We start from the raw sequence: 5,209 nt of genomic DNA, 5'->3' as shown, positions 1-5,209 counted from the left end.
CTGTATTTTAATTTTTAAAATGTCCTCCAACATTACATGTTTTTGAGTCCTGTAGTTCTGTGCTTCAACACATGTCTACCATGTATGGTAGTAGGTCCCTATATTCTGTTTATATTTCCAACATTGAACTATTTTTCAACATTTTGATAACCTTTCTGGTGACAGAAAGGTTATCAAAATATCATCTTACAGAAATTTCACTTAAATCATAACTTTCAAACTCTTTGTCCATATTTTTTTCCTATTGTTCCATTAAAACTACAAACTGATATTTTGAGCCCATTTCACCATACAGTCTTACTTACCTGTTCCCCTATCCCTTGCTTTTATTCCTACATTGGATGTTGAACTACTAGAATTATAACAGTGAACAGTAATGAAGTATACAAAACAATTTTATATAGTTCACTCTTTTTTTAACCTATACAATCAGTCCTCCATATCCACAGATCCAACCATCCATGGCTTGAAAATACCCCCACACACAAAAAAAAAAAATTCAAAAAACAAACCTTGATTTGGCCATTTTATATAAGGAACACCATATTACTATCCCGTTATACAACAGGACTTGGGCACTTGTGAATTTTGGTATCCATAAAGGGTCCTGGAACCAAACCCCAGCAGATACCAAAGGCCTACTGTAATAGCAGGTTTGAGGCCAGTGCAGAAAGATAATTGTTTACAGCAGCCCTGTAGTATAATCTGTTGTTAATATTAGAGGCTGAAGGTGTATCACAAGCTGATTTGGATATTGAGTAAAAATGTTATGTACTTCTGACCAATCTATTTAAAATGCATTCCCCGACTCTTACCAGGCCAAATCAAGAATTCAGGCGCATGCAAAAGTCTTGTACTCATACTGAAGATTTGTATGCAGACTGCTTATACAGTACTTTTAAATGTTCAAACCCCCTTTTAATTGAACTTGATAAGACCTAAGAATTGGAACCCCAATCTTTCTGGCTGCTCTCTGATGGCAGGAAATGCCCTGGTAGGATGCAGTTGGTCCAGCTTTCTGGATTTAGGTAATGGCAGACCGGAGAGTTGCACCACTTGCTTTCCTCAGCCACTAATGCTGCTGCACAGAAACAGTTGGCCCAGAGCCCTCCAAAGCTGCCCAGACCCCAGATACCTGGCTTTGGGAAGGAGGAAGGCGTTTTGGGCACAGCAGTGGCAGCTGTGTTGTGTGGCTGAGGTGCTGCTCAGTGCAGAGCTTCCCTGCCCTCTGGCTCAAACTGATTAAATCAAATTAAGAGTAGCTAATACCCAGCGAACAGGATCAAAATTCAAAATGACCTCAATAAATTAGAAAGCTCCTCCAAAACTAACAAAATGAACAGGGAGAAATGTAAAGTATTGCACTTAGGCAGAAAAAATGAAAGGCACAGATAAGGATGGGAGACACCAGGCTTAACAAGACAACATATGAAAGAGATCTAGAAGTCCTAGTAGACCACAAGTTGAACATGAGTCAACAGTGTGATGCTGCAGCTAAAAAAGCCAGTGCAATTCTGGGCTGCATCAACAGAAGTATAGTGTCTAGATTGATAGTGCCACTGTATTCTGCTTTGGTCAGGTCTCACCTGGAATACTGAGTCCTGTTCTGGGCACCACAATTCAAAAAGGATATTGACAACCTGGAACATATACAAAGGAGGGTGACCAACATGGTTAAAGGTCTGGGAACCATAAATCCCTATGAAGAGGTACTTAGGGAGCTGGGTATGTTTATCCTGGAGAATAGAAGGTTAAGAGGTGATATGATCACCCTGTTTAAGTACTTGCTCCACATTGAGTATGGAACAAGCTTGTTTTCTGGAGCTCCTGAGCCTAGAAGACAGAGCAGTGGATGCAAACTATAGAAAAAGATTCCACCTCAACATTAGGAAGAACTTCCTAATAGTAAGAGCTATTTGACAGTGGAAGACACTCTCTCAGAGTGTAGTGGAGTCTCCTGTGGAGGTTTTTAAACGGAGGCTGGATGACCATCTGTCAGGGATGATTTGATTGTGTATTCCTGCAAGGACTGGATGACTTGGTGTCTCTTCCAGCTCTAGGATTCTAGGAGGGAGTGTGAGTGGCTGTAATAGGAGCTGTGGTGGACTCTAGCAGACAGCATGGTGATGCTTTTCCACCAGCATCAGGCAGTGGGAGAACTGAGGCCGCCATAGCACTGGGGAATTACTCTTATGGTCACCAGTTTTTTATTGTCTAAAAATCCCAGAACAAACAAAAGCATGTAGACTCCAAGAGCTGTAAGGGGCCTTGTAGATTTATCTCATCCAACCCAGAGAAACTTTAGATGGAAAATTATTTGTTATCTCAGTTGTCATATTTGATTCAATGAGTTAACAATAGTGGGGTGTGTTTTTATGTTAATCATCAAGTTGAACATAAGGATCTTAATCAGGAATAGGCATGGAGTGGTCTTCCAGATGATGCTGAACTGCACCTCCCAACATTCTTCCCCATTTGCAGTTTTGGGTAGGGCTAGTGGGAGTTGCAGTCCAACAACATCTTGATAGTCCAGCTGAATCAGTCACTGGATGGTGAATCAACTGTTGTTCCATTGAGGCAATGGCTCCATCCTAATTGGCATTAGCAAATGGATTTCTCCCTATATTATTTTTTAATTATTAAAAGAAGCCATAGGATTAATAGGAAATGTTAGACATTCAGTGTTTTGACTGCCAGTGGATGTTCCACTGTTGGTTCCTTCAAAAGTAATACTGTATTTTGATAGTTGCCTTTGCCAACCTGGTACTTTCCAGATCCATTTAGCTACAAATACCATAGTGCAGTTTCTGGCAGACAGAGGATGTTGGGATGGGTAGTCAAATGCATCTGGTACCACAACAAACTACAATTCCCAAAATTCCATAACATTGAGCAGTGGCAGAACTGGTGTCAAGCTGGATTATTTCTGCAGTGCAGATGCAGCCTAACACTCTCGAAAGTAAGAATCTGGGGTCATACAAAGCTTAGAATATGTAGAGTTTATTTTATAGCTCCTTCCATGCCTATAACCACAGGGAAACTCCCTATGTCATTCTAATGTGAATCTTGGGGGTAACTACCAAGGAAGTTCTGAAAATCTGGTACAAACATTTTAAGATCTGCTTGTTCAAATCTCAGCGTTACAGTGTAAGGTGAAGGAGATAAAGTAATGTTTACACCCTTTCACTTTGCTTGTGCTTCTTCACATGACACATGTTAAATGTTTGCAGCAAAGGAATTGGGAAGGAATTGAAATGAAGCAAATGCATGATTATTAAAACAGCTCAAAACACAAAAGAACATATTTATGCTGACACAAACTAATGGGATAAAGTGATGTTTACACTCTTTTCATTTAGTTTGTGCGTCTTCACATGACACATATTAAATGTTTGCACCAAAAGTCTGGAGAAGGAATTGAAGCATCCCACGGATTTATGAATGCATGATCATTTTTTAAAAAGCTCAAAACACCTTACCTAGCATATTTATGGTAAAAACATTCCTGGATTAATTTTCTTTGGGCATATAATAATAATAATAATAAATTTTATTTATATACCACTTAAGTTCTGGATTGTAAACAGAGGGAAATGCAGCGGGGAGGGGGAACCAGAAAAAATATATAATGAAACCTGACCATTTAAAAAAATATTGTTCTTCGTAATAGAGGCATCCCAGCACTTCATCTCTTGAGTGCGTGCCCTGCATCTGGGCAAAACAAGTAGCACCTGTTGAATGTATGTCTTACGAAGGGGATTAAAAGAACTGGAGGGCAGCAAGAAGAGAAATGCAAATGCAAACTCATTCAGCACTAACACCTTGAATTGTAAGGAGATGCACAGACATTGTCGAATGTCTTACCATGGGCTATGCTGGCTAGGACCAATGGGAATTGCAGTCCAACAATGACTATAGGGCTGCATATTCACACCCCTGACCTAGGATGCTGCCACACAGCAGAAATATTGCAGTTTGACACTGCTTTAATTGCCGTGGCTCCATGCTATCAAATTCTGGGATGGACAATTTTGTGACTTAGGCCCCCGTACAGACAGGCCAAAATAAAGCTGCTTCGGGCCACTTTAGAAGTATGCTGTTTAAATGATGCATGCATCCTAAGAGTCTGGAAGCCGTGTCAAAGCCACGCTGCAATCCTAAGAACTAGAGCATGGCTTTGGTGCAGCTTCTGGCTTCTTAGGATGCATGCATCATTTAAACAGCATACTTCCAAAGTGACCCGAAGCAGCTTTATTCTGGCCTGTCTGTTTAGGCCCTGCTATTCTTTTTCTACCTCTTTTCTCCCAGCTCTCCCCTAGAGCTAGATCAGTGGTTCCCAACCTTCCTAATGCCACGGCCCTTTAATACAGTTCCTCATGTTGTGGTGACCCAAACTGATGAAATTATTTTCGTTGCTACTTCATAACTGTAATTAAATAGGTGTTTTCCAATGGTCTTAGGCGACCCCCCATGAAAGGGTCATTTGACCCCCAAAGGGGTCCCGGCCCACATGTTGGGAACCACTGAGCTAGATGAAGTTAGATTAGATTAGCACCCTGAGCAACTTTCCTATTTCATTGGTGGTCTCATCTCCAAATACTAACCAGGGCTGACCCTGCTTTGCTTCCAGGATCAGACAGGATTTGGTGACTTTAGGGTATTTAACACAACTAGAAAACATTTGTCATTGCACCAGTAGTGTCCTTCCATTCCCACTCCTTATTTTTACTTAAGAAATGGAGCTTCATCACAATCTGGCCGCTTTCTAAAAGTAACTCACTACAGGTAACACAGTTACTTGTCACTCATTCCATCCAATTTCTGGTTGGAATGGATCATGTACTTTTGTTGGCACAGCGTGGCCATGTTTCAGCCCAGAAATGAGGAAAGTTTGTTTCTGTAAACAAAATTCTCTTTGTAAAATTTAATGGGCAAGAAATCTGAAAGCATCCCTTTAAAACTGAGGCAAATTAGGATTTTAATGCACATCTGGCTTAATTCTAAATGCTCCCTTTTATGTTAAAATACTATTAAAAGCTCATTTATTTGAACTTAAGAGTTAATTTTTCTGAAATTAGTCCCAAAACTGCTGAACAATTGGCCCCTGGCCCCAGCCTTTTTTGGTTGTTCATCAACTCTTCTGTAGCTTCCAGAAAAGAAGCCTGTTGTTGATTAAACCCAGGCTCACTTGTGCAAACAGTGAGAAGTT

The sequence above is a fragment of the Sceloporus undulatus genome, chromosome 2, assembly GCF_019175285.1.
Source record: "Sceloporus undulatus isolate JIND9_A2432 ecotype Alabama chromosome 2, SceUnd_v1.1, whole genome shotgun sequence".
Taxonomy (NCBI): Eukaryota; Metazoa; Chordata; class Lepidosauria; order Squamata; family Phrynosomatidae; genus Sceloporus; species Sceloporus undulatus.
Note: the sequence above shows the minus strand (reverse complement) of the source record.